The following is a 10467-nucleotide window of genomic DNA, read 5'->3' as shown; positions in this document are numbered from 1 at the left end:
GTAACGGCGTGTTAATGATGCAAAGTTGTGTAATTATCAATATGGTCAGATGCAGCACGTATGCCTGTGCTCGCTGGTGCAGGACTGACCGCAGGAGGGATGGGGCGGGCTTTTCTGTGCCAATCCTGACCTCGCTTTCTTCCTCTGTGCCCTTGTAATCCCCTCTCCCCTCCGCAGGCATCACCCCTGCAACACTCAGGAAGAAATGCAAAAGCTGAAGGGGTGTTGCCAGAGCAAACATGTCTGAAAACTGAAATCCAAATCAAAGCAGGCATGACAAATATTTTGTGGTGTTTACCCTGCTCTAGGATAACCTAGACTTGGGTTCGAGTGCATAAAACTTTCTGGACACAATGGGCCAGTGTAATGCAGTGTATTTAGCTGGCGTTTCCACCCGCAGAGAGGACCACGGGCAGGGTGGCTCAGCCAGTCAAATACTGTTCTCGGAAGGACTAGTCCTGCTTCTGGCTGTGTCTGGAGCCTTTGTAGGAGGCACCTATGAACTGCAGGCTGAGACAATGTCCTTGTAACCAGAAATTTGTGGATGGATCTGTCAGGATACCTAGGACCCTGGGTCCTCCACGCTCTGGCGTACTTGGGAGGTCTTTGCTGATGGCAGGCTCTGTCACATCTCCCAGGCGTGGGTCACTCGGTGCTGCCCATCTGCGCTGTGTGTGGGCACCCGCTGCCTGCTGACCTGCAGGGAAAAATGAGACCCTGAATCATCAGTACTTTCCCTGTACAAAAGTTTATGTTTTTTTTCCCATAGCTGGTCTCTGTGTTGACTTACTATCAACAGTGGTCCACGTTAAACTGCTGGAGGCCAGGATGCTCTTGTGAGAGGTTCCTAGAAGAAAGTTCAGCCCATTGAGGGTTTTCCTTCCCAGCTGAACTGTAATTCTAAAGCCACTGATTAGATTTTTGCCGCTGTCTTTTGGCTTGTTTTAGTGGTGCACTTGGTACAGGAAGCAATGGGCTATCTAAAGCTGTGGTGATGAATGCAGTGGTCTGCAGCCAGTCCCTGGGAGACTGGGCAAGGGATGAAGGAAGGGACTGAGTACAGGCACAGTCTCATATCTCTGCGTACTCCAGACCGTCATCTGAACCCCTTCCTGCTGCGACTGGGTGACTGAAAGGTGTGTGGTTCCTCTGAGATGTGACACACTGGAACTGACATGAAAAATCTGGGTGGGGGAAAGCTTGAGCGATAGCTGAGATTCCATCTCTGTTTAACTTCTCAGCTACTGCAGAAGGAAATATGTGCTAATCTTTAATTAGAAGCTAACCTCTTCCTGTCCTAAGGAGCTACCTGTGACTCAAGCCTGTGTGTAACCAAGACCCTTACAGTAACTGTTCCAGTGCCTCAGACCAAAGACAGCCTGGGCTGGGTGCAAGATGTCTGGCTTCTAACCTGTCCCTCTACACTTCTGTTTCCTGAAAGCCATCAGTAAGGAGTGGCTTGCCTCGTGCATATGTGACAGTTTTTGTGGGGCCAAGCTGAGGTGCTCCAGCAGCCTCCGCACGGTGCCCTCTGCCCCGGGATGCTCAGGGCACGTTACCTCTCGCAGAGAGCGAATAGCCTCGTGGGCTGCATGCTGAGGACTGGAGCCCGTCGCTGTGGCTGGGCTACAGGTCCCCTTGTCCCCTTCCAGCCCCAACTTGGCCATGGTGGCTGGGCTGAGCTAGGAGGGCTCCTTCCCCTGGGACATGAAGCATGCCCAATGGAGGAACAGCCTGAGCTTATGTTTCCCTCCGTCCCTCCCTCCCTGGGTAGAGCTCTCAGCAACCATGTGAATGTTTAGCTGGTGCCAGGGTGGGGGTGGGCACCCGTGGGGTGGGGGTGGGCACCCACAGGGTGGATGCAGCCCATAGCTCATCCTCTGATGGGCAGGGTGGGTGTAGCTAACGGCTGTTGATCGGTGATTGTAAAACATGGCCGCAAGGAGGTTGTGATATCTTTGTGTTTCTCACTTTCTATTGGAATGTGTTTACAAATAGTTTAAGATAGTGAGAGATGTTTTCTGAACTCTCCCGATATGACTAGAGTGTCTAAATATGCAAGCTGTGGGACTCGGGTTTGCATGAATGGAGTCATCTATTAGTCATTTTAAAGCCTTTCAATACCCCTTGTGCATAAAACCATGCCAGGAAATACAAATAACTGTATTTATCTGCCTACCTGCTTATCTTGCTGTACCTATCAATGAATCGTTGTATTCAGCTTGTGTGTATGTATATGCATGTATGTGCTGTGATATGAATGAAAAACACCATACAGATGTGGGCAGGTGGGTGGATGTATACCTACACACTGCACATTTATTTTTTGGCACATAAAATAGTTCCACATACTTTGTATGGTAAGAACATATAGATATGTGTGCAGGTCTGTGCGAATCTTTTACTTAAACAGCTCCACGCCTGCCAGGTGTATTATTAACTATAGTATGTAATGTGATAGAGACAGATATGGTTTGGTTGTTAACATATACCCTGGCCAGATAGAGCAGGTAGCTGCATGTGCATATACGCGCTCTTTTTGTAAAGTTTCTCTTTCGACAGACACACGAAAATGAAAGCCCAGAAATCTGAGCAGCCGCAGCCAGGCAGCGAAAAGCCTCCGACCGTGAAGGTTTTGCTCCAGCACACGCTCAGCTCGCCCCCAGGGCGGGACGTGGGTGGGGGCCACATTATCCCCATGGGCGCTCGGGGCAGGGACGCCTGCACCCGCTGCGCCACCGCCGCGGCCAGCCCCACCTGCGTGGGGGCTCGGCGCTTCCTCGCCCCGCGGGGTCGCCCGGGAGGAGCTGCCCCGGCTCGCCTCGCCGAGGCTGCTGCGGTGTTCCCACCACCGAGGGGAAGGTGCATTTTGGCTGCCAGCAGCCGGAGCGGACCGAAACACTGGGAAAATAACTTGTTAGTAAAGGCGTGATCATTCCATTGCGGGGTGCTAGAAAGCGATGCTTCAGCTATTGCTGCCAAGTGTTTATTCTCTGAGGAATTTTCAAGCTTCATTTGTCATCATTTCTTTTATTCCTCATTTGTGGTTTTCACCTGTGTGTCTTCTTTCCCCAGCTCTCCAACCCTGGCTTTAAAAAGCCCAATGAAATAAAATTCCCTAAGGTGCTGAATTTAAGGGAAAAAGAGAACTGCGCAGTGAGGAAGAGGGAGGAGAAAAAGGAAATAGTAAATCAATAAAATAGTTTGTCATATTGTTGATGTGTTTAAAACAAACCTGTTTTACCTAGTGGTGATGTCCCAGTTTAAGAAATGCGGAGCTGGTCTGTGAAGCAGAGACAGACCTAACAGGGATAAGGCAGCACCAACGAAGGGACTCCAGTGGGGAAATGCTTCATAACTGCAAAGGTAAGAGAGAGTGGTTGGTATCAGCAAACCCTTTTCCTTCTTAAAAAGCAGCTTTCTATATCTCTGCTAGCATCAGCAATCCCTCACTTCCGCTGGGTGACACCAGTAGATCCCCCCATGGCTCACTCAGGAGGGCAACATCATTTTCCTCACCCGCCACATGCAGATCTTCCCATTGTGGGGGAAAGAGAGGACATTCGGTACCAGACCTGCCTGGCTGAGCTGCCGGCTCCTCCCTGACCCGCCACAGCGAGGACACCGCTGGGATGAAAGCAGGAGACAAAGAGCAAAGCCGGGAGCATCTCAGCGTTAGGGAAGGTGAAGGAGGCCCTGGGCTCCAGGAGCATGACAGCCACGTACGCTCGCCCTGTGAGCATGTTAGCGGTGAGAGATAGACAAGGGAAAGCTGGTCAAGTCCTTGCTGAAAAGGGAAAGCTGTCCATGGATGATATTGAAAAGTGTTAAAGGCATGTTTGCATGAACTGGGAAGAGCCCAGCTGGGAGCTGGGAGCTTCAGCGTAACTGTCAGACACAGGGAGGGTCAGGTGCCCTTATTGCAAGGTAGGTGCGCTCAGGGGTGTTAAATGCTTTAAATCACCTGACGTGAAGAAATTGCTGCCAAGGTACTTCAGGATTCAGCTAAGGGCTCCCTCTTGCAGTGACTTTGGGGAATAGGTAGGGAAAAAGTGAGGTTGTGAGACTGGAGAAGGACAAGTGAAGGACTGGCCTTTAAAAAGGGGGAAGGAGCTGGAGCTCTCGCAGCTTAGTTCAACTGCTGGGAAAATGCCAGCGCAAACAAACCAACCCTTTGCAAGTACCTGGAAAGAACAGAGAAGTGAGGGATTTATCGGAACCAAACTGTCTTAAACAAATACGGTTTTGCTCCTATGGCAGCACAACCTACCCCGAGGATGTCTGAGTGTGGGGGAGTTTCTGCCGCCGCCTCTCCTGTGCTGCCTGTAAGGGAGCTGGGGAGACGTAGACGTGGTGCATCCACCACAAGCTGGATGGGAGGCCAGCGTCCGTGGTCTGAGCACAGGTTCAGTGCCAGGCTGGGAGGATGGAGGAAGGTGGCTGTGCAGGGCCTGTCCCGCTGCTGGGGCTTTCCAACCTAGTCACTATTGAGATGGGAGATGGAGTAAAAAGCATCTGAATTGCCTTCATAGGTGAGGCTGAGCAGGGTGGTGACTCCAGTGGAGAACTGGAATTTAAAGTGGACTGAGCTGAGTCCAGTTTTTTTACCTCTCCATAGGCTGCTGTTCAAGAGGGACAAGCGCCAAGATTTCACTTGGGCAGGAGAGGCAGCTACATGGTAGGGGTCGGGGAGCGGCCGGGGAGGCAACAGTTCTGCTGCAAAAGCTGTGGGGATGCTGGGGATGACAAGCTGGCTCTGAGCTGCTGTATCCCACCCGCATGTCACAGGTCAGGCTTCACCAGCATAAAGAGGAGCACCACTGGCATGAAACAGTCAGGTCCACCCTCTTTCCTCTGTGAACTGCCAAATGGTGGACAACGTGGCCCCCGAGGGGAGCTGTAATGTTTAGAGTCAACTGGAGAAGGGTGATGATAGGGGACGTTGCAGGAAACGTTCAGGTTAAGCAGGGTGAGCGGGTAGGGACGGCCACGCAGGGGGAGCAGAGGTGGTCATCGTGCCTTGGGCGTGCGCTGGGGGCTGGTTTCTGGGTCCAGCCTTGTCCTGGGATTCTCCAATAAAGCAAGCCTTGGGATTAAGAAACAGCCTGCCCCTTTCTCTGCCTTACGCAGCAACTTGGAAGCTCAAGCAGCATTTCAAAAGCCCTGCTCGTCCATCCTGAAAAACAACTGTAGAAACAGCTTCTCCACTCAGCTTATCAGCTCAATGAGTCAAGTGGAGCAGAGTGGCTGTGATAAAAAGAGCTGTTTCCTGTTGCATGCTATCGCTGGCAGAACCGATAAGCTCGAGGATTTGATCTCATTCCAAGACTGTCACCTTGGTACCCACGGGAGAGCCGTAAATTCCTGGAAGAAGATCCCGGGAGGTGCGAGCAGCGGGCAGCGGAAACCTATAGCCCTTGGCGTACGTGCACGCAGCACTTGAGATTTTGGACAAAAAGCAGTCTCTCACCATTTCAACTGGCCGATCTCTTCCTCAGCACTAGCAAGTCACTGACAACCATGCGAGCACAGGCGCGCCCAGCTCATCGGCACGAGGCGGCTGCAGCACCCACCAGCGTTGCCAGACCCGTTTCCTACAGGTGCCTCAGAGTTTCCTGCTCACGAGTGGGTAACCTCAGCTCGCAGCGGTCCATCGCCTGCGCTGCGGGATGGCTGTGTGGTACCGGGCAGCCCTGAGGATGGTGGGAGCTGGTCTCTGGACGGGATGAAAAGACAAAGCTTGCTGGTTTCTTATCAGCTGTTTGCTTATGCTTATCGCAGCCAATTTGCTTGGATTGTCAAAGCTGTAATTAACCTGTAGGTGAGCAGTCACGACCCCTGGCGCTAGTACCTGCACAGTCTTTATCAAATAAGATGATATTTTCCACCCTAGCAGGACGTACTGAGATGTTGCTCAGACTTGGAAAGTCCATGATTTATTATTAATTTCTGCTGCTGCTATCTCCTTATAAGGAGATGGCTTAGCCTGAAGAAATGAAAAAGGCAACTTAAATACCATCAAACTGGCTGTTTGCTTGGCTTTCCCTCTCCCCAAATCCCCCCATCTTCTTTACTTGCTAGAGCTGGAGTAAAACTAGAATTGAGCTGAATTCCAGGGTGGAAGATAGAGATGCAACCCCAAAACAGCGCTTGGTTTGTGACCTGTTCCCTTATAAACTGCAAGAAACTCATCCATTGACTGAAGCGTTGGGGATTTGGAGATCTGCCAGGAGGAGGTTTCCCTGCAGGATGGGTGATTTAGAAGCAGCAGAGCTGAAACACCATCGTTTTCTTTGCACAAATACCTTTGCTTCCCTCAGAAACTCGGTTGACTTGCTAGGTATGTTATTAAAGCAGCCACGTAATGATGGAAAATTAAAGCAGGGAAAAATAAAGCATCCACGAATGGAAACTAGGGCAAGAGGAGAGGTGTCCAGAGCTCTCCTCTGACAGGAACCTTTGTGCGTTTGCAGGGTGTGGAGCAGCAGCCAAAATGCGAGCTGGGTGTCAGCGCTATGATGGGGAGGAGAAGCATCTCCGTCTCCACTGGCCCTGCTCGCTGCCAGCCCCGGCATCGCCGCCCGCGCTCCATCAGCCCCACCGGTGCCGGTGCCGGGCGAGGCGCTGCGAGGCGCCGGGGGCCCCGCGCGCAGCTGCGAGGCACCGGGGGGTGACGGCCGGGAGCGAGCCAGCCCTGGCCGCTGTCGGCGCGTCACGGCCCGGCGGCTGTGCAACGTGCTCTCTGGTGGGGAGCTGCTGCTGCTGGCACGGGTTCAGGCGCCGGCAGCTGTACTGTCTCAAGAGGAGACAGGGCTGTGCCCTGCTCCTACAGAAGGAAAGCCCCTTTCTGGACAGTAAACTCCTCTCCAGGCTGGAAAGCACCTTCTGAATTAATGCTTCAGGTGACCTTTTTCTGTTTATTTTGGGAGACAGACTTCCTCCACGTGACAGAGATTCAGACCTGTTCAAAATTGTTGTGTAACCCATTCATGCACAGAATTGTACAGGCATGGCCCTTTATGGTGCTCCTGTAATACCTGTAAGTCATAAAGGAGGGCGTTTGCAGGGACAAAGAGCTGTTTTATACCTGGTCCACGCTGCTTGCCATGCAAGAAGCTCTCTCTCTACTTTATTTTGGTTCTTTCCTTAATACTTTTTTTTTTTTTTTGGTCTTCTGAATGAAGCCTTTGTTTGAGTGGAATCATACCTGGCTCTTCCTCTTGCTGTTGCCAGCACAGGTTGGCAGAGGCCTGATGGTATTTGGGGTGATTTAACAGTTCCCCATCCTGTTCTCAGAGTGACGGTCAGCTGTGTTTCAATGTCTAATGATATCAGCTGCTAACAGGCAGCTCGTTACAGAAAACACAGAGAACCAACACCTTCCTCCCTGTTACACGTGTTGCCACAGTAGAACGTGGCCCTACACTTGGGGGAGGGCTGATGCTGAAATCCAGCCGTGCTATGAGTAGAGAGGACACGTACAGAAATGGCAGGAGGGGAAGGTCTCCAGAAGGGCCCTTTAGCTAAATGAATTTTGGGTTGGGATCCCAAAGTTGATGGCAATGAGGGGCATGCAGGGGGTGTGCTATGGGAACAGTCCAAGGAAGCTCACTGGCATCCTCTCTCCAGCGGGAGAGAGTCCGGTTCTAGCAAAAATAAGGGGAGCATGAAGGTTTGGGACCTGCAGGGCCCTGGTGAGAGGTGAGGAGTGAAAACATCCAGCAGCAAGTGGGAGATCCCGGCCTTGAAGGATGCTTCTGAAGCATTACCAAAGCAAGAGCACATCTGATAAAAGGCTGCCATGTAGCTGGTGCCACCCTTTTCCCCTCCTATGCAAGCACGTGGGGCTCGTACCCCCGCTCGTGTCAGTGCATTGGCTTCACAGCTCGCTTTCCTCTGGCATTTGCACGGGAAACAATATCTGCGTGGCGGTTCCCGCCTGTGGCTGGAGCTCCACGCTGGGTAACTCCTGCTGAGGAAGGACAGATGCAGTATGGCATCAGCACTGACGGACAGGCATGGGACAATAAGCTATTAAACAGTGATAGCCAAAACCTTAGCCTGGGCATGTTAAAGAAGCTAATTCTGATGCTAGCAGGGACAAGGATTTGCAAACAGATCCCACATGTATATGCCACAACCACACTGCCCATAGGGCTGGGCTGGGATCCGCCGGTGCCGCTGTGCTCTGCAGCGATTCTTTACCGGGGCCAGGACACGTGTGTGTGTGTCCTTCATGAATGGGAGCGAACGTGAATGAAAACAAGACAGGGGAAATGAGGATGTTATCGTTTGCTGTTGTGTGCTGCTGTTGTTTCCCTGGAGCCTTCCTGCCCGCAGGACGGCTGCTCAGCGCGCGGGGCGGCGAGCCCGCCAGGGGAAGGGGGATGCTGCTCAGCGCAGCAACTTGGCACCAGTGCAACGAGTGGGAATTGAATGCAAGTAACACTGACAGCCAGTTAAACTGCCTCCTCCTGCCTGTCTTTCCCAGTCAGGAAGGAAGTAGGTTATTTTTAAATCTGGGGCCCAGGTATGTAACTATACCTAATGCTTTTTCTCATGTAAAAGAAGATGGGAAGTGATACAGTATCAGCTGCAGTTCCCACACTCCCTCTATAAGCACTTTCTCCCTCCAACCCACTTACCCACAAGAGCTCAGCACCTCAAGCACTGCTCTAGGTAACACTGGGGGCGATGAGCTGTTCTAGCAGGCCCTGGCCGTATCGGGGCCAGCGCTCTTTGTGGCAGTCGCTGACTGGAGGGGTCAGCCAGTGCTAACGAACTTTCCGGAGCACTCTGCGCAGTGGAGCGTGGGGCATGCACACATGCTCCATCAGCCGGCTGGACTGGCAGAGCTGGTGGGTTCATCCCAGCCCTGCGCCCACACCCCATAGGGATGACCGTTTATCTCCTGTTTTGGGCTGGGTTGGCCGGGTCGATGCATCCCTTCCATGTGCAAATGGGTCTCAGCCCTAGCTGAGCGTCAGGGCGCCGACGGACCTCAGCAGCCCTGAGCAGCCTCACCTGGGGCCTCATTTGGGCTCATCTTGGGAGCTGCACTGCTGACACAGAGTCACACGTGGTGACAACATGATGCCCTGCTGAGCACAGCCAGACCGGCTCCAGCCAACACCTCTGTCAATGCAATGTCAAATTCCTCTGCGAACGTGTTCCAGAAGGGGCCGGGCATCCCCTGCCCAGGCTGCATCCCCGTGTGGCAGCAGGCACGCAGGGGCTGCTCTGGGCAGCTGCAGGGCCTGGCATTGAGCAAAAGCAGTTGTGTACGAGATGCTCTGGGCGGGAGGTGCTGGCAGAGGCACAAAACACCATGCTTGGAACAGGGAGCTGGAAAAGTGTCTCCTTGGACAGACTCCTCCTTGTCTCTCGTAGCAACACTGTTTATTTCGAGGTGCTGGGTGTGCAGCCGCAGGCACTCTCTCTGCCTGGGCTGGGAGGCGGCAGCACCAGAGGAGCTGCCCCCGCGCGGGGTGGTCGGCGGCATGGCGGAGGCTGTGCCAGCACCAGGGCTCACTGCCTCTGCCCCGGGACAGGCTCGTCCCAGAGCAGCCTGACCTGCATGGCTGGTTCTGGGTTATTAAAGGCAGGGCACGGCTAAGCCCTCTTATGCCTGCTCCTGCATGTCTGGAAAGCACCAGGCGAGCGCGACCTGCATGGGGACAGCTTTCTCCTTGAGGAACTTCTCTATGAAAGAGGAAGTTGTCTTGAAATAACTCCGGCGCTTCCCTTTTCACTTTGCAGACTTTGAAGTGTGCTGCAGAGCCCGGCGGGTGCCCCAACGCTCTCCCGGCACCCACTGACCTCCTCACCGGGCAGAGCGGACCCTGTGATGACTCCTCTGGCACCCCGCTCTGCTCCCCCAGCGCTGGATGGGACATCGGGTGCGCGTGTGACTCGCTGGGCTCCCCGGTGCCTGCCCTGAAGAAGCAGGTAGATTCCTGGAGGGTGCATTGCTCCTGGGTCTGTGCATGGGGAAATGCAGTGCTTATCCTCTGTCTTGCCTTCTCTCTGCTCGTTTGAGGGAGACCTGCTGCTCTGCTGGTCCCCAGTGCTGTGCTTTTACTGGGGAGTCCTTTATGTCTTAGCAGTTGGCGGTGTGAGTGCTGCATCCCTGTGGATGAAAGACCCTGGAAAGCCTTTGAACAGGGTTGTTTTGCTTTGCTTTCTCAGGGTGAATTAGGGGAGGGGGCACTGATGATGCTGAAGAAGAGGAAGGTGCTGCTTCTCTGTAGGAAGGGAGCATTTGTGCAAGCTTCCCCTGCTGCACCCCACCAGCAAGTGGGGTCCTGGTGGGAAACACAGGGTTTGCCCTGGAGTCTGTCTCCAGGGGACTTGGCTGGCTGTGCCCCTGGAGAAGACACGGGTAGTTTTGATGTTGTTACTGCTCTGGTACTTGTTCAAGGTCCCCAGCCGCTTGCTGCACACGCATCCCCCATGCACAGCCTGCAG

The 10467-nt window shown here is 53.4% G+C and overlaps 1 protein-coding gene across 1 annotated transcript in view; it reads left to right on the top strand.

Moving 5' to 3' along the window:
• The first annotated feature begins 9755 nt into the window (after positions 1-9755).
• PIK3R6 (phosphoinositide-3-kinase regulatory subunit 6) overlaps positions 9756-10467 on the top strand; it is a 37047-nt gene continuing 36335 nt past the window's right edge. Inside the window, exon 1 of the mRNA XM_075111036.1 lies at positions 9756-9948. The gene's annotated coding sequence lies outside the window, so the exon portion shown is untranslated. The remainder of the gene's footprint in view (positions 9949-10467) is intronic.

Source organism: Phalacrocorax aristotelis, chromosome 16 (assembly GCF_949628215.1).
Source record: "Phalacrocorax aristotelis chromosome 16, bGulAri2.1, whole genome shotgun sequence".
Taxonomy (NCBI): domain Eukaryota; kingdom Metazoa; phylum Chordata; class Aves; order Suliformes; family Phalacrocoracidae; genus Phalacrocorax; species Phalacrocorax aristotelis.
The sequence above is the reverse complement of the archived record's forward strand: the minus strand, read 5'-3'. Positions and strand labels throughout refer to the sequence as shown.